At 42.5% G+C, this 19,640-nt stretch overlaps 1 protein-coding gene across 2 annotated transcripts in view; it reads right to left on the reverse strand.

Annotated features, from left to right (window-relative positions):
• Positions 1–12,928, reverse strand: part of RHOH (ras homolog family member H) — a 48,916-nt gene extending 35,988 nt beyond the window's left edge. Inside the window, exon 1 of one of the 2 annotated variants that reach the window (XM_008017592.3) lies at positions 12,482–12,928. The gene's annotated coding sequence lies outside the window, so the exon portion shown is untranslated. Of the gene's footprint in view, positions 1–11,110 lie in introns of both variants that reach the window. The other variant, XM_008017593.3, reaches the window with a different exon arrangement.
• Positions 12,929–19,640: the final 6,712 nt, after the last annotated feature.

Consider the following 19,640-nt stretch of genomic DNA (forward strand, 5'->3'; position numbering starts at 1 on the left):
AAGCATTAGGTTTCTTTTAAAATGTCAAAAAAAAAATGTATCATGCCAGAATCATTTTAATTAATTTCATTATTAACCTCACACCGAAAACTGACATTCTTTTAATAAAGATTATTGGCCTTTTTTAAAATATACAAACAATATATGCTACTTATAGAAAAGACAGGAAAAAATGAAAAACATTTTAAATCAAGTAATCTTATCACACACTAGATAATTTCTAACATATTTATTTACCTCCATATTCTGAATTCATGTATAAGAATACGTATATAGGCCTTTTTATATTATAAATACAAATATTATATATATGTATTTTTTGAGACAGGGTCTCACTTTGTCACCTTTATCACCTCATACATTTCTGTTGGGCATTTTAAGTTGTTTCTTGGTTTCTCTATTATAGCAGACACCATTTTGTTGAGAAGTCTTGCTTTTATAATAAAACACCTTGCATTGTTTTCTTAGGAATAATTCTTAAATGTGGTAAAAGACCATGAACAATTTAAAGCTGATCATTCATGTTGTTGCCTAACAACTCACAATTTTTCCGAAAAGAGGCCTTTCTAAAGTCTCCTAAAACAATTCCAAATAATAATTTAGAACAGAGCATATTAAGTGGAGAGAAGAAGGGATTATTTGGCTCGTTTTCCTGACTGGCTGATGATATTGTTCATAAATTGTTCGTTGGCCAATATTTTGTAGGAAAAGAAAAAACTTGATTATAATTTAAAAGTTTCTAAGCAAACCTTAAAGACTATAAAGGCAACTGAACTTGTTATTTATTCTGCATTTTACACTGGTTACTAGTTTGTTAATGAAACAGTTCTTAAGAGTTGTTAAGCACTCCCAAAATTGGCAAAGGAAACAAAAAGTAACTATAATTAATGGATAAAATAATGAGCTATGTACCTGTTGAGAAATAAAACCAATCACGACAAAATTTATAAAGGAAGGAGCACAAACACTTAAATTCCAAATAGCCCGAGTGAGTGTAGGGAAATAAACAGAGTATGATCATTTCAGTCCTCCAAAGAAAGGACAAGTAAATCAGAGGAAGCTGGAGGATAATATAACTTTATAAAGTTGGTTGGTCACAGGTCCAAAAAAAAGTAGATAGAAACATAGGCTGAAAACACTGGTGATTTTTTTAAAAAAACACAATTGTACCATCTAGTTTTTGTTTTTAATATTTTTTGAGACCAAGTCTCACTCTGTTGCCCAGGCTGGAGTGCAGTGGCATGATCTCAGCTCATTGCAACCTCCGCCTCCTGGGTTCAAGCAATTCTGTGCCTGTCTCCCAGGTAGCTGGGATTACAGGTGTGAGCAACCATGCCCGGCTAATTTTTGTATTTTTAGTAGAGACCAGGTTTTACCATGTTGGCCAGGCTGGTCTCCAACTCCTGACCTCAGATAATCCACTCGCCTCAACCTCCCACAGTGCTGGGATTACAGGCATGAGCCACAGTGCCCGGCCACCATCTAGTTGTTTGTTTGTTTGTTTTTGGTTTTGGTTTTTTTTTTTTGAGATGGAGTCTCGCTCTGTCCCCCAGGCTAGAGTGCAGTGGCCTGATCTCAGCTCACTGCAAGCTCCGCCTCCCGGATTTACGCCATTCTCCTGCCTCAGCCTCCCGAGTAGCTGGGACTACAGGCGCCCACCACCTCGCCCGGTTAGTTTTTTGTATTTTTTAGTAGAGACGGGGTTTCACCGTGTTAGCCAGGATGGTCTCGATCTCCTGACCTCGTGATCCGCCCGTCTCAGCCTCCCACAGTGCTGGGATTACAGGCGTGAGCCACAGTGCCCGGCCACCACCTAGTTTTTAAACAGAAGCCACAAGCATCTAGCCCCTGCTGGAGGAGAAACTTTAATTTTTCCTTCCATATATGTGTGTGATGGGTCTTTCCTGGTGACATATTAAGTGGGTAGTACTTGGGGAAATCCAAAACTATTAGTTTGGGGTTTGTGGACCCAAGTTTTACGTAGAACCCTCCTGCTGCATCCTGAAAACTATCCCTGTGTTTTCATAGCTCTAGAATGTAATAGAAACACTGCCACAATCTACATTTCAATTGCTTTTCCTGAAATGTAGAGGATGAAAAAAGAAAAGATAACTAGGCCGGGCGCGGTGGCTCAAGCCTGTAATCCCAGCACTTAGGGAGGCCGAGACGGGTGGATCACGAGGTCAGGAGATCGAGACCATCCTGGCTAACACGGTGAAACCCCGTCTCTACTAAAAATACAAAAAACTAGCCGGGCGAGGTGGCGGGCGCCTGTAGTCCCAGCTACTCCGGAGGCTGAGGCAGGAGAATGGCGGGAACCCGGGAGGCGGAGCTTGCAGTGAGCTGAGATCCGGCCACTGCACTCCAGCCTGGGCTACAGAGCAAGACTCCGTCTCAAAAAAAAAAAAAAAAAAAAAAAAAAAAAAAAAAAAAAAAAAAGATAACTATAGGACTCAGATAAAATATTCATAGTTGCCTTTTGTTAATTCAAATGATCCTTTAAGTTATTACCTGTATTTCTATCACATTAGGAAGCAATGTCAATGTTTAAGCTTCTTTCTGTAGATTTTGCTCATCTTGGAGGGAAAACACTGGGATGATAACTGTTTTTTTTTTTTTTTTTTTTTTTTTTGAGATGGAATCTCACTCTGTTGCCTGGGCTAGAGTGCAGTGGTGCAATCTCTGCTCACTGCAACCTCTGCCTCCCAGGTTCAAGCAATTCCCTGCCTCAGCCTCCCAAGTAGCTGGGATTACAGGTGCCTGCCACCACGCCTGGCTAATTTTTGTATTGTTAGTGGAGATGGGGTTTTACCATCTTGGCCAGGCTGGTCTTGAACTCCTAACCTCACGATCCACTCGCCTCAGCGTCCCAAAGTGCTGGGATTACAGGCATGAGCCACCGCGCCCGGCCTGATGGCAATTTTAATACATAAACACTTAAAGACTCACAAATAAGATGTATACAAGTATATTTAACCTAAAAGGCATATGCCTTATTTGCTATAAGAAATATCCATTGCTATTATATTTTTAAAGTAGATATTATTATAGATATTTCTCTGATATTGCCAGATATTCTGTGTTTAGGAATATATGACAATATTGTTTTGGCACATATAGGAAATTGTGGTATTGTCAATAAGTAAGGGTTTTTCTGGCTTTTCCCCTCCTATTTCCTGTATGTGCCTCCAACCCTCTCTCCTACTTCCTTATCACGTGAAGAAGACAGAGAAAGACTATTATTGATATAAATTTCAGCAAGTTACTGCCCAAATAGTAGAACTTGAGGAAAATCAGGCTTTATCAAGAAAAAGTATACCAAAGGGGATTTTTAGGCCCCTTAAAGGTTTTTGTAGTTGATTTTACATCATTTAAATTTGACTCTAAAGATACTGAGTTTCCTTTTCCTTGTTAGAAGGAATAATTACAGGCATTCTTATGCTTCTCAACCACAGTTGGGATCATTTTCAGCTCAAAACTGGAACAAAGACCAGGAGAATTTTTTGTGGTAACTGAGAAAGAAAATGTGAAAAAAGAAGAAATAGATTCATAGTAAGGGTTGTATGTTTAGAGGCTCTGAAGAAGGTGACAGCTGGACCTGGAGGGAAGACAAATGAAAAGTAGGGGTCCTGCCTGAAAGAAAGGAAAAGAGCCAAGGAAGAGATGTGTGCCAGTCCATTCTCTGCATGGGCAACTAGGTTGCTAGACGTAATGACCTGGCAGGGGAAAATAATCTCCACGAGGTAAGCGGAGGACAGACTTTGCTACCAAACTTTGGTGTACATGGAATATTTGTGTTTTGAGGGCTGTGACTGTATGATGCAATATTATTATTAAAATAGACATTGAAACTTGCAGGAAACCTAGTCATGGATGTGCAATAATTAAAATGGTTATAGAAGTTAAGGCACACTGATTACAGGAACATATCTGTTACAGATTTTCCCTTTCTATCTCAAAGACAGATTTCCAATTTTTATGCTATCTCACATCAAGAGAACCTTGACTCACAATGTATTTAGTCAATTTCACATTCTTCTTCTCTGGAGGGATGGAGATGGGAGTGTGTTTCTCTTTCTCATCCTGTGTCAATCCACTGTATGACCGTGACATGAGAATGTGGCCTCATCTTACCAGTTTCAGCAGGGTTGGCTAATTTAAACAGATGGGTTTGGGGTAAGTCTCCATACCGTGCCTGATACTACAGTCTGGGAGGACAGGAAATGAACAAAGCTTTCAGCTGAAAACACTCAGTTCCCCAAATTGCAGGTCAGATACTCACTAATGGAAGATGACCAACTGGGCTTCTGTGATCGAAAGGAAACGAACTATCTTCAAAGTTATCAAAGCCCAACCAGATGCAGCTTCAGATAGGACAACTACATCTTACACTCAGAAGCAAGCATGTTACCCACCAGCTAATGCCAATGCCTTTCACCCTAAAAGCAGCCGGGCTGGTATCCAGTACGTTGCTCAGGGGCATCAGGTGACCCCACACTACTCACTACACTCTGGAGTTGGCCAAACCAGTGCTTACAACCTGCCTGCATTTCTTTTTCTTTTTCTTGTAAACTGAGTCTCGCTTTGTTGCCCAGACTGCAGTGCAGTGACACGATCTCAGCTCACTGCAACCTCTGTCTCCTGGGTTCAAGCGATTCTCCTGCCTCAGCCTCCGGAGTAGCTAGGATTACAGGCGCATGTGCCACCACACCCAGCTAATTTTGTATTTTTAGTAGAGACGGGGCTTCGCCATGTTGGCCAGGCTGATTTTGAACTCCTGATCTCAGGTGATCTGCCTGCCTCGGCCTCTCAAAGTGCTGGGATTACAGGCGTGAGCCACTTCACCTGGCGCTGTCTGCATTTCTTGTGCCACCCAAGGCATCACGAGCTGATAAGTAAGACATTAAAGTGGCATCTTGAGAGACTGCTTTCCCAAATGGGAACCGACCCTGGCTTCACTTGAGAGAATTCAGAACTAACAATTTAGAGCATTAATCATGTTATCTGAAGGGAGCCAACTCTAGCCCCACATGCTACTCATTTTAAGGATCTGATGCTATAAATCTACACATGTATCTGCCATCTTACCCTCATTTCAGCCATCAGTTGGAGAAGCAGCATTTCAGTCTTTAGGAGCTTAATCTGATGTCAGTAATAACTAGAACTTCCTCTGCAATCATCCGTCTGCTGAGGCCGGAGCTCCTCACATGAGGCCTCTGGATCCCTGAGAGTCCATGAATGGGTTTTAGAGGGTCCTTATATCCCCTAAGCCTCTGCGGCAAATGTTCATGTCCCTGTATGAGGAAGTCTTTGGCTCTCATTACATCGTCAAACGAATCCGTGACCAAAAATAGTGATTGGGAAACATTGCTCCAAAGCATAAGCCAATCAGTCCATAAAAAAACCCTGTTAGGTGGGGAATAGAATAGTCAGTGCGTGCTTGTAGAAAGAGGTCTGATTTCAGGCGTTAGACCCTTGCACATCCAACAGACCCTGTGAGTTGCGCCTCCAGTGTTAAGATGGGTCGTTAACTTATCCTTGATTTACCACAGCGTGTCTCGAGAGATTAGAGGCCCTGATGATGGGGAATGTGAGTAAAGTAAAAGAATCATCTCCACCGTAAGAAGAGCATAAGACATTGAAGGCTATTTGAAAGCTATTACAATCACTAAATTTCCAAAGCCAGGTGAAGCAGATAATCTCAGAACCGTGGCTACTGCGATATCATTCACTTTCATATGTTTATTTTGTGATATAAGGTTGTTATGGCATAAGTCTAATTGTTACGACTATTTTGAGTGCTCAGTTCTGTATATAAAATACTACATTTCATCAAAAAATATACTTTCTTTTCTTCTTTAACATAATGTTATCATACAGTAAGGTCCAGAGTGTTTTCTGTCCATAGCACTCCCATATTCTGCTACGGGTTTAACAACCACCTCTCGATGGCCGGAAAGAGACTGTTTATGGGCCCCAGACTCTCCCCATGACCTTCTCTCTCTGTGCTCATAGTTCCCCTGGCCATGGTTACTTTTAATTTGTTCAGATGCCGGACAAAACTGTTTAACTATGGAAGAGAATTTTGTGCCACAAACTATATTCCTTTAAGGAATATCATTAAGTACAGCTTCCTGTTTTGTGCTGTTTGTTTCTATAACAAATGAATAACTTGTCCCTCTGGGCTTTCTCTGTTTTCATTCCCATTTTATATTATAAGTCCTTCAATTCTGAGCCTTTAAGTAACCACTTCACCCACAATACACACACACACACACACACACACTCACAGATATACCTTCCCTGGACAAAACCAAACTGTTACCTTTATTCCACTAGTGTTTCTCAAAGTGTAATCTTCAGGTAATTCACATCAGAGTCTTCAGAGGGTGGGAGGATTTGTTAAAAATGCATATTCCTGCCAACGTCCAGACCAACCACATCAGAATGCATGGAGATGGAACCTGGATGCTAAATTAGTTAACTCTTCCCCCACTCATCCAGGTGATTCTCAAACACACTAAAACGAACCCACCAGGCACGGTGGCTCACACCTGTCTGTAATCCCAGCACTTTGGGAGGCCAAGGCGGGCGGATCACGAGATCAGGAGATCGAGACCATCCTGGCTAACACAGTGAAACTCCGTCTCTACTAAAAATACAAAAAATTAGCCGGGTGTGGTGGCGGGCGCCTGTAGTCCCAGCTACTCGGGATGCTGAGGCAGGAGAACGGCGTGAACCCGGGAGGCGGAGCTTGCAGTGAGCTGAGATCCCGGCACTGCGCTCCAGCCTGGGCAACAGAGTGAGACTCCGTCTCAAAAAATAATAAATAATAAATAAATAAATAAATAAAACTTGAGAACCATTGCTTTACAAAAATCATTTCCTCTCTGGTTTCAGCCCCTATTTTTTTCGGGTCAAAATGGAGCTATTTTCTTATCCATCTTGTTTACCTCTGAGATCAGCATCTCCTTGTCTCTTCCTAAGAAACCTTCTCTCTCCCGTCTCTCTGGCCTTTGATGGTAGCTTTTCTCTGGGCTATTTCTCAGGCCTTGCAATCTACTTTAGCAAGTCCTCAGGACACAGTTACTTCTTCCTCCTCCTTAAGCTGCTCTAAAGAAACCCCTTTAGCATCCACAGCTCACACTGCCCAGCTCCAAACTCCCTTTACAATACCCTGCCCAGGGATTCACAGTAACATCTGTTGGTTAAAGGTAAGCCCCATGTGGTTCACAAAACTCATAGCCTTTCTCCTAAATATTACAACTACTCAAGATCACTTATTAACAGGGGTTCTCCAAATTTCTTAAATGCACACACCACGACCACAATAAACGAAATAAAAACAAGTTCTCCTATTTCACCATTCTAACATACCAAATGCTGTCATTTTTTTTACAGCTCACATTTAATTCTTATTCATAACAAAATCAGAACATAATTTAAATTTTTAATTCTGCTTTTCTAACCTAATATCATATCAAATATATTTTCATAACTATCATAACTATGATTTTTAATGACTTTAAAACAACCCCCGGGCTGTGCTCAGTGACGTGCCTGTAATCCTAGCACTTTGGGAGGCCAAGGCAGGAGGATCACTTGATCCCAGGAGACGGAGACCAGCCTGGGCAACAAAATGAGACCCCGTCTCTACAAAAAATAAAAAGTTAGCCAAGTGTGGTGGCACACACCTGTGGTCCCAGCTACTTGGGAGGCTAAGGCAGGAGGATCAAATGAGCACAGGAGGTCAAGGCTGCAGTCAGCTGTGATTACGCCACTGCACTCCAGCCTGGGTGACAAAACAAGACCCTGTGTTTAAAAAAAAAAAAAAAATCTCATGGAGTTAACGTTGCCAGAGCCCCTATTGCTTAGTGTTTAGGTTATTTTCAGATTTTGCTGCTATACGTGATAATACGATGAATATGTTCATGCATATTATTTCTTTCTTCTTTCAATTATTTATTCAGAATAAATTTGCAGGGGTGGAATGAATGGATCAAAGTGTATGAACACTTTAATGGCTCTTGGTACATATTGTCAAATCGCCATATTTGTATTTTACACAGTTCCTCAGTAGTATGCTAGTAAATGTTTAACAACATGCTTGCCCCCCGCGCCCCGAAAAGAAAAAAAGGTAGGGAGCCTGATTTACTGTGTTTGCTGATTTTCACAGTGTAAATACTTTTACCATAGCCAATTTCAAGCCACCAACATGACATCGCTGAATGCAAAATTGAAAAGAGATGCTCAGATAGCACATTATAATACAGCATTTCCATAACACAGATAAAGAGAAGTCAGTAATTTCAGTGGCTTGGAAAATTTCTGAAAATATGACAATCAGCACTTGTAAGCGAGCCTGTTCTAGAACACCACTGTAAACATCTCCCTTGATATTTTGCAAAAGCACATCTTTTTTTTTTTAATTGAAATCATTGAAATTTCACCCTGTTCCCATCTGTGTGACAAACAATGAGCATGCTTTTAGGTCCACAGATGATACAAATAATGAACAAAATCTAATGCAAAAAAAAAGGGGGATAGAGTGAACATCTAATGCCTGTCTGGGTTGAATAATTCCGTCTACCAACTCTCAAGCATTCATTTTACGGTGTTTTTTCCGTGAGATCATGTATACAAATGATTCGATCATTTGTTTACTTAACGAGGCACTGAATGGATGACTATATGTAGTTCTCAGGCAAATGTGATGAGACCCGTATCTTCTGTTTCTTAACCACTCTCTTCCTTGGTTTTCTTTTCTACGAAATGAGGAAGAGGTCACTGTGACTTCTGTTTTACGAGAAACTGAGTGCAGAGATAAGAAAGGTTCAACTTATGCTCTAAGAAACACTTGAACATTTAGCAATGCTCTGGAAATTTCTTCCAAAAGCAATTCATTAGCATTCTATTTTACCAGAAAAGAATGTGATTTAGCACTTTCTCACTTGAAAGCAGCTTCCCCTCTTTGGACTGCCCCGGAATAATATGTAGCTTCTACATGTATACAACACTTTGGTTTTTAAATTAGTGGCGCCCTATGTTTGCATGTTAAAATGTAGGTATGACTGAGCTAAACATCCTCACACCTTTGACCCAGTCACCCCACTCCCAGTAACTCATCCCAAGGAATAAATTCAAAACAAAGGAAAATACTTTCTGTGTAAAAATATTAATCACAATAGAGAATAGATCAATTTGCCTCATTTCAGCACTATTCAACTTACAGTTTCTGGGGCCCTGGTAGGAGAGTTCTGGATTCTTGGTTCCTAAATCCCCACCTGTAAAACGACCACTTTCCAAGTTGTTTTAGGGCTTGCATTTTTTAATCACACAGATTCCTGGATCTCATGTGAGGGTTGGGATATGAGACATGGAATTTCAGTTTCTTAAAAGTTCCCCAAGTGGTTTTGCTGTCCAGCCAGCTTTAGAAACCACTATTCCACACTGAAACAGCAGACACATGATCATTATCGCTGAACAACTGTCCACATCCCGGCAACAGCATGAGAACTTCTTGTGCAAGTCGTCAAAAGGTTGTTCAGGGCATTCAAGCAGTTGCTAGTCAAACGGCTACAGAGCCATGGAGGAGCCCTAAGTTTCAGGCACCCTACTACTCCCCTGGGGTCATCCTTTCCATCTCTGACACCCTCCTTGCTCTCACTGCCCACCCCAGCCCCCCACTCGGTCATGCTGCCTCCCAGCCTCCACCTGTGCACCCCATCCTGACTTGTGCCCATCCCTTTTCATACACAAAGCTCCAGAGTCTCCTCCCTTAGGACACCAGTGGGACTCTAGAAGGAACACTACCACTGTTTGACTCAAATCATCTGCGCACATAATTAGGAATCCCCTGCACAATTAACACACCAGGTGGATTTCCATTTTTTACAGGAGGCTTTTAATCCAAAAAATATTTATAACCTAGAGAGTGGAATGGGGAAGGAGGATGCTTTTTAATCTTGGCTTTCACCTAGATCCAAGCATCCTGAACCCAAATAAGCACTTAATGCCACAACGATCCCCACTTGTAAGTAGAAATGGAATTTTAGTTGTGCTTTGTTAGCACCAAAATTAACACATTGTAAAATAGAATAATTTAATTTAAACTGGGCAAGGAAGAAAGGTCGCACTCTCTGCCTCTAATGAAAATCACCTCTAGAATTCCACCCAAGCATTCAGAGAGCAACATCAAACAAGGAGGCCCACAAGTAAAGCAGCAACTACTCAGAGGACCTCTCTCATAAGCTAGAGAAACTGTTACAGAAAGGCTTAAAATAGCAGTTTCCAAGCTTATTTTCCTTTCTTCATATGTATTCCTACTAGAAAAACATCCAACCCTGTGCCTTGTCCATATTTGGTGCTCAAAAAATGTCAATTCCCAGTCTCCACCTGTCACCCCTGCCCAACTTTCCCTGGAAAGGAATGTTGGGATTAGGAGAATGTTGGGATTTGCAGGCTTCTTGCTCTTAAGCCTGGGCTCGTAACACCTTCATTTGTGTCAATAGCCAAGTCCTTAAGAAGAATCATAAGAGTTGTATCTATTGAGAGATTGTTTTTAAATTAGGCACTAGGCTACATGCTTTACATGTTTTTCTCTCATTTGATCTCTGCAACAACTCTCTGAGGTAGGTATTTTCAGTTATTATTAGTGTTATTTGAATTATTTTGTGAATTTTTTTAAAAATCTGAGCACTGAAGAAGTGAAGTAACTTGTCTGAGGTTCCCACAGCCCAGAAATGATGGAATGGGGATTCAATGCAAAGCAATCCGGTTCAAAAGTTGGGTTCTTATTCACCATGCTGTATGTTTGTTATTAAATGGGTTCAGATATTTTATGGTCCAGAAAAATAGTGTCTGAATTATTACGATCTACTGACTCTCTGAACAACGTCCAGAAAAAGAACAGAAGTATACCCGTGCCATCTCATTTAGACATGCAAAGAAAGTAACACATATTTCATGGAATTTGGGGACTCGCTTTTGAGGAATAGAGACTTGCTTATCATTCATCAACCAACTCATCCTCCCAAGAGGAAGACCACTTTAATTCCCGGATAATTGAAAGGCCTCCTTAAAATGTAGAAACCAGAGGTGGAGGTCTTACCTGTACCCCGAGCCACACGAACCTTTCTCTGCGTAAATGATGTCCCAAGGGAAGACAGTAGAGGGCAAATGGAGGCCCACAGTCAGGTGTACGGATGCAGAAAGCAGCCCCAGTGGGAAGAGGCCACACTCGACAAGCTTCCTCTCACGTGGAATTCTGCTAGTGCCGTGAGAGCCGAGGAGGCGCAGCCCAGGGCAGAGGGAGACCAGTGACTATTGAATGGGGTCCCTTCTCCCCAGTGCCTGTAAGGTCCTCCCTTTTGCGTCCACACCCTAACCGTCTAATCTGATTTCCTGCAATGTGTAAAACAAACTATCTTCTCTTCTCCAGTGTCTCTTCAACTGGCCTTATCATCTCCACATCAGCCTTGCCTTTGTGCCTTTGCCCACAAGGTCCTCCTAGTCTGAAATCACCTTCCCCTTCTTCTTCTACCAACACTTCGCATCCTTCCAAAGCCCAGATCTTCCCGACGACTCCAGTTTGCCCCCAGACCACCTCTACGGAACTCACAGAACTCTTCAGGCCTGAGCTCCCCACTCATCACTGAATTCTCATCTTGCACTGCTTCCTAAATTTTACTTCTTATCACGACTACTAGATTATACGGCCCTTCAAAGTAGAGATTTTAAAAATATTTTTCTTACATCCTCCACAGCACCAGCTTAGAACCAGTAAGGGATCACCAACTACTTGTTGCCTGCTTAAATACTTCAATGGCAACTTTCATTTAGTAAAGCACCTAAAACCGGTGATTTCCCAAACTTTGTTTAGTTACAACTCAGGCTACTGACTGGTACCTCATAGCATATCTCCAAATCAAACCACCTCAGAAGAAAAATTAAATTTAATTAAAAACTACATGTTATACATCACAGAGCACTTTTGGGAAATGGACATTAGCATTGGCAAGAGGTGAAAAACACAAGCTAGAAGTTCCAGATTGAAACCTACATCATTTAGAATTTCGGTTCTTTTTCTTTTCTGAACTAGACAACTTTAAAGTTCAGATTTGCACAACTTAGTCTTTAGATTTACTTCATCAAACCTTGGGTAGTATTTAAACTACCCATACAGTTGAGCCCAGCCACAGTCAGTCACAAGCATATGCATTCTCTAGAATATCTGGAAAATCAAAAAGCCAACGACTGTAACTTTTAATGTTTCAAAAATCTTGTTAGGACTGTGGTGAGGGGCAGTGAATATCAAAGCAATACCCACCCCCCCAACCCGCCGTCCCACTGTGAATTGGTTCTACACCTTACAGCAGGTAGATCAGTCATTACAATGTTTGGCCTAGAGTAAAAGCTAAACAAAATTAGAAAAATTTCTTTTGACACCAAAGAAATACTTTCAAAGAAGCAAAATCCTTACCTGTTGCAGAACACCGAAGGAATTTCTTGACAGTAAAATGACTGACTCCGGAGATCAAATTTGTTCAGCAAAAGGATGTGAAAACAAAAGCGGCCCAAGCCTTTTCACTGTGGTTGATTTCCTCCTAGGATTAACCTCTCCCTTGCTCCCGAGAACATTAACTGATTCACACTAGAAGAACTGAAAATACAAGAGTTGGGCTGGCAGGGAGTCCACCCCAAGATGGCTGGGTTTAGTGTGCGTGAGGCAGCAGGAGCAATCCGAATGTGACAAAAGAGATTAGCGAGTTCCTGTGCCTAAGTCAGTTTCCTGTAGCCGGCTTCTCCGCAGAGGGGGTTTCATTTGTGTGGGTTTAGGGGGGTGTGTGTGCACGTGCGTTTCTCTCCATTAGAATATGAAACTTCCCCAGATCAGAGGCAGAATAAGGCCTTTGCTGCACCGCTGGGTTTGCGTTGAATTTATCTCTCACCCCACTCTGAGACTGTATTTCTCTCTCGCTTCGCCCCATTTTCCTCCAGCAAAGCCCTAGGTAAAACTGAAGAATGGAAGACTGACGAGTCCAAATGATTCCTCATGGAAGTAAAATTACAAAAAAAAAAAAAAAGTCCATGCCACTGATCCGTCTTGGTTAATCCGAGCTTAGGAAACAGCACCTTAGAACTTTCCTCACATCAGCTGGGGGAAAACAGGAGATGGGTTGTCTGCCTTGCTTTGCTGCATTAAAAACTATCAAATAATATTTTGCAAAGAACAGACGCAGGCTTAGTGAGAGTTCAAGCAGCCCCCGCCGTGCGTTCACCCCTGTGTGGATGGGCACCTGGGCTGGGAGGTACCTGGCAATGAGTTGCTTTTTCAGACTCCTCAGAGTTTCATTATTTGCCTAAAAACACAAGTTTACTTGTTTTGTCCTAATGGGCAATCCAGGTGTAAAGACCATCTGCAACTACTTAGGTTATGGCTAAACGCCTAACCCAACAAATGGAACTTTCGTGATGTGGTCACACCCCCCTGTGCCCCGAATCCCTCAGTAACTGTTGATGCTACCGCTCACGGTGATAGCTTGGTCAAAATACCTGCCGGCCATAAGGATAAAATCAACTCCATGCCTTTTATTTTATTTTATCAGTGCATCGGCCCCACACGCAAAGATTTGAGTTTAATTGGGCTGGGTGGGGACCGGACATCAATATTATTTTAAACCCCTCTGATTATTCTAAAGTGCTGCTGCCACTCTAATGGATGAGAAGGAGGAAAGAACATTCCAAGCAGAGGTGAATAGTACATGCAAAGGCCTTGAGGTAGGAAAGAAGTTGGCATGTTCAAAGAAGTGAAAGCAGATGACTGTGCTTGCAGCACAGTTGTAGAGGGAATCAGTGGTACAAGGTGAGCATTCTTATCAATAGACACACAATTACCAAGTTCACAAGACTTTCATATGAACCCAAGTGTCAATTTGTTGATGCATAGTAAGAACTCAATCTGCCAGCTGAGATCCTTGAGCCTTCTGAAGAGCACATTATCTCCTAGAAAATCCTCTGTGGGAGGCCAGGTGCGGTGGTGGTGGCTCACACCTGTAATACCAGCACTTTGGGAGGCCAAGGGGGGAGCATTGCTTGAACCTAGGAGTTCGAGACCAGCCTGGGCAACATAGTGAGATCCCATCTCTACAAAAATATAAAAATCAGCTGAGCAACCACACCTGTAGTCCCAGCTACTCAGGAGTCCAAGGCAGGATTGCTTGAACCCATGAGGTTGAGGTTGCAGTGAGCTGCGATCCACCACCACACTCCAGCCTGGGGACACAGCAAGACTCTGTCTCAAAAAGAGACAGAGAGAGAGAGACAGAGAGACAGAAGAAGGGAAGGGAAGGGAGGGAAGGGAAGGAAAGAAAGAAAAGAAAGAAAGGAAAGAAAGGGAAAATCCTCTGTGGAAAGCCAGATCACCATGATGATGTTATCCGCTGAGCAGAACATAAGCTTGTGGATACTTTATTTACTTCTGGTTTTGTTCATCAAAGGATTTAGAGCATCTTGCAAAAATACTTTCACCTTAGCAAAATGAAACAATTAAAAACAAGAAATATGAAAATGGGGCCAAGAGAAGTGAAGACAAAAGCGACACTAAAACGAGGGGTAAGGTTAATTACAGAGAATGTATGCCATGTGGTTCCACGCTCTTCAGCAACGGGTATGAAGCAGGAACTACCACCACACAGAAAACTCTTTGCCCACGGGAGAAACATAAACAAATAGCTCAGAACCATGAGGCCTCCCTGGCTCCCCAGTGCTGAGATTAAAGAGGAACTCTGCCCCCTGGATTCCCATAGAGAGACAACATGGCTGAAGTGAAACACCGTGTTTAGACTCCACGCAGCCAGCCACAAGTCTGTGCGGTGGTTCCTTACACTTTTCCTCCATGTATGCTGATTGCATCTCACCAAAGAGTTCACTAAAAGCAACTCCAGGGCGTGCAGCGGGGAGAGTGTAGCAGGAGATTAACAGAGTGTACCACGCCACAACACTGCTTTGATGTTCCAGTTTTATCCAGAGATGAGAAATGACTTCATGGACCGGACACAGTGGCTCACGCCTATAATCCCCATACTTTGGGAGGCTGAGGCAGGCGAATTGTTTGAGCCAGAAGTCCAAGACCAGCCTGAGCAATATAGCGAGACCCAGTCTCTAAAATAATAATAATAATAATAGGCAGAGTGCAGTGGCTCACGCCTATAATCCCAAAACTTTGGGAGGCCGAGGAGGGCAGATCGCTTGAGGTCAGGATTTCGAGACCAGCCTGGTCAACATGGTGAAACCCCATCTCTACTAAAAATACAAAAATTAGCCGGGCGTGGTGGTGCATTCCTGTAATCCCAGCTACTCAAGAGGCTGAGGCAGGAAAATTGCTTGAACCCGGTAGGCAGAGGTTGCAGTGAGCTGAGATCACACCACTGCACTCCAGCCTGGGCAACAGAGTGAGACTTCAGCCTAAATAAGAAGAAGAAGAAGAAGAAGAAGAAGAAGAAGAAGAAGAAGAAGAAGAAGAAGAAGAAGAAGAAGAAGAAGAAGAAGAAAGAAAAATGATTTCAGATATGCTTCAGAAACTTCAGGATAAAAAGTTTGTCTCATTCAAGTTTCTAAAAGATTTAAAGAGGCAAAGAGTTCAAAACTGGTTGCCCCTCCAACAAGAGATCCAGTGTCCTTTAAGGGGGACACTGTCTCCCCTTCAGAAAGCAGAGGAGTCACACAAGGACAGCTTCCTGTGCAGACAGACCCCCTCCATCTCCTAAGTAGAAAGGGAGGTGAGGCTCTGCCCTTTGGGAAACAAAGCTAGAAACGCCACCAGCATGATTTATCAGGAGCTCCAGGCCTCAGGCCTTGTACCATTTTCTGCACGAAAGTGGAGACGTACTCCAGAGTCGGGATGGACTGGGTGTGTCCTCAGGCACAGGCACTCCCACCCCATCCTGGAAGGGACTAGGAAGGGCACTGTCGTGCCTGGCTGCGAGACCCCTGTCCCTTTCACCCCATGGCTGACCACCCTTCTGCTTCTGAAGAACTGGCTTTCTGTGCCTGGAATTGCCAGTTTTAGATGATCCGGTACAGTCCAGCATTGGGCTTCCTCCTACTCCTGACTTACACGCCTCTGATCTTCACACAGTTTAATCTCAGAGAGGATTTTCTTAGACAGAGGGGACAGGGGGTTGGCATCTAATTTTCTTCCTTTCTTGAAAATGTCTTTTTGGTGTCTCTCTCTCTCCCCACTCCCCTCCTCCCCCACCCCGTCCCTCCTCTCCTCTCTCTCTCTCGTTCTCATTCTTTTAACAGACTTTTAACCGACAGGGGTAGTGGTGAGAGGAGGAAGCAAACGCTGAAAATACATGCACACATTCACAGACACACACACACCCAAGCCCCACAGCGTGTCCCTTCTGATGCTGTGTGGTCCGTCCTTGGGATGGGGTAGGGGGAAATCCTGGGGACTTCAGAGTGGCAGGAGGAAGGAAACCATGGGTCCGCAGTCCCTAACTGGGAATCAGAGGCCCCCTCTGAGCCATCTTCCAGGAAGCCATCTGCAGCCACCACCCACCTCCCCTGCAAGCCCAGTGAGGTGCCCTCCCAGGGGCTCCACAGCACGTTGTGTTAACACGGCTGGAGCACTCACCAAACGGCCCTGTGGTGTTCACTTCAGTGGTCCCAGGGCTCGGGGTCCAGCCTTGCTCACTCAGAAATCCCAGGCACCGAACAGTCATTCAACAACCGCTTTCTGACCAGTAGATTGATTCTCCCATCTCACAGCCTCACAGCTACCCTTTACGGTAAACACTTTAAACCCTATTTTAACAGCCAAGGAAACAGAGACTTCAACTGGTTAAATGATTCGCATAAGACCCTATGGCCAACAAAACCAGAACCAAGATTCACCCCATTCATCTGTCCTGGCTGTCACTCCCGCTGCCTCCCCACAGAGAGAACTGAACTAGCGCCGGCAAGGAGGAGCAGCCAGAGCCCCGAGGCCCAAGGCCCATTTCCTTGGCCCTAAACATGCCCCCTCCAGGATTCCCTGTGCAAACGGTCCCAGTCAGGTCAAGGTGAAAAAGCAAAGACTTACTTTCTCAAAACCACCTGCATCAGCAATGTTCTCTGACATGGCAAAAGAACAGCTTACTTTTACTTTAATAGTCTCCTCTTTTACTGAGGTTTTTAAAATAGTATGACAACTACCTGTGTACCCTGAACTCATGCATAAGCACTATGTTTGCTCATTGCAAAGCTGTTATGCCACTTACACCAGCGAAAACTCTTAATGACAATTGTAATTGTATGAATAGTAAATCTTAGAAACCTTGAGACATGATTCATCTACTAAATTATTTCAATGCTGGGTTAGTGAGATACCTTTCCCTCCCCCTTGCTATTAGCATATTAACTGAAATGATTTAGATTCAGTGGGTAGCTTTTAATGTTTACACAGACCCTCATTTATGCCACCTAATAAAATATTTCAGTGAGTTGTGAAGATAGGTAATATGTACTAAAACCTTGTCTGAAGGCTCTGAATTTCAAACCCAGGCCATTAGTCATATTGCAATTATTCTCACCCAGTTCCCCACTGGATGATGAACAACTGTATTAAAACAAAATATCCTTTCTTTCTGATTGAGAGATTTCATGATGAGAACTATAAAATGTTAAGAGAATGATCTTAATTCTGATGTAACTTTTAGTGTAAAAATACATTGATATAAAATACTTTCTAAATTCAGAATATTGAAATAGCTTCAAAATGCCACAGGCTAGAAATCTCATGGGTGATTTCCTCTTTATGCATTTTAATTCATTGTAAAAAAAAAAAAAAAAAAAACCACCCTGCCTAACCAGATAATAGCATTTGAAACATCTTCTAGCTTCCCTCTTATTGCCATACCCATAAAAACGTCATTTCCCCTGCTGTTATTCTCATCATTTATTTTCTCTTTAAATATGTTAATGTATCATAGCATATTGCTTTTTGTTTCAGTGAATATTCGGTTCTCAGGATTCTCAACTGCCATGTTTATTCTGGTTTGTTTGCCCTGGATAACTGTGTTGATCTAGCAAACATTCACATCCTGGTTCTTTTTATTGCAGAGCCATAATTCATAAGAAGACAGGGTCGTCTTGTGGAAGATGATAGCATCCGAAGTGATAATTCAAGCTGTGGCTCTAAAGTTATGATACACCTTTTTTAAAAAAAGCCTGTCAGAGCAGAGCAAATGTAGTCAAATGACCGTTTCCCTTCAAAGCAGTCCCTCGATAGTTGATGCACTTTTGCAACATCGCAGACATTAGTCAAAGTGCATTTAGACCCTTTTTACAATATCCTTGAGAGATAGCTTAATAAACTACAAAACAAAACTAGTATCTCTGCATTCTGTTCACAACTTGTTTTTGACTCAAAATAGTACCTGGCTTTTTAACCCACCTTATTTACTGGATGTAGCTCCGAATGGCTGTCTCCTAAAATCAAATCCACTCTAAAAGGATAAAGATTTTGCCATCATTGACAAAGTTTTTAAAGATTGTACTGCAGGCTCTGGGAGTGAGTCCAGAGGAGGAGTTTAAAATGTAGTGTTAGTAAGAGCAGTATCTTTGGGTCAAGTGCCCAAGCTCCTAGGGAATGACTGCAAAGCACAGGACACACTGCAAAGCACTGCAACACACAGTGATGTAGAAATTGATCAGTGGGAGAAGTGAAGAAGAAGGTCATCACTGCTTCTTCTCAAACTCATGTCTTACTCATTGCATTGATAGGGATCTTCAGTTTGAGCACAAACATCACAGGGTAACTGCAACCCAGCACATCTGCTCACAGCGGGCGCTGCAAACATTTCAGTTGTGAGGCAGGGCAGACCGAGTGTTAACTTGCCATCTTTTCAAAGTAACAGATCTCCTCGCTGTGCTGTAGGGAACAGGTTGAAGCTTACACTAAAAGGCAATCTGAAATTTTGGAGAAATACAAATTTGGATTCAGACAAAACAAGATGCGAATCCTGGCTCCACTTATTACTAAAGATGAGGCCCTGATCTGCCCATCTGCAAAACAGGTATAATATCTAACTTGGAAGAGGTTTATTAAAAAAAAAAGAAAAGAAAAGAAAAAAAAAGCTGACTAGTGCTTGGAATACAGTAAATACTCAATACGTACTGGCTGTTATTAGCCACTCCTGTTTTGGATGTTTGCTTTCTGGAGTTTTTCCCCCTCCAGCCCTACCCCCTCTTTAAATAACAACTGTTGAACTGCAAAATTTGAGAAGCTTTGGCAAGGCCCAAATTCATGTGGAATAAAGTCATAGAAGCTCACACATCACTCAGAGGATTCTAACGTCATGTGTTTATTGTCGTGATGAGTTAAAAGGATACAGAACATTTAAAACCAAATTGTTAATGATACTTGATTCCTTATGCATAATCTGAGCAATGCAGAATCTTCAGAGGTGCCTCCTGAAGCCATCTGGTTGCCCCACTACAAATGCCCTAAGCTAAATGAGAACTTTTCCTTTCATTCAACAAACATTTACTGAACACTTGCTGTAATCCTGATTGAGCACTGGGCTAGGTGCTAGGGAGATAGCAGCGAACAAGAAGAACAAAAACAGCCTGCTCAACGGAGTTTATATCTA

Source organism: Chlorocebus sabaeus, chromosome 27 (assembly GCF_047675955.1).
Source record: "Chlorocebus sabaeus isolate Y175 chromosome 27, mChlSab1.0.hap1, whole genome shotgun sequence".
Lineage (NCBI taxonomy): Eukaryota > Metazoa > Chordata > Mammalia > Primates > Cercopithecidae > Chlorocebus > Chlorocebus sabaeus.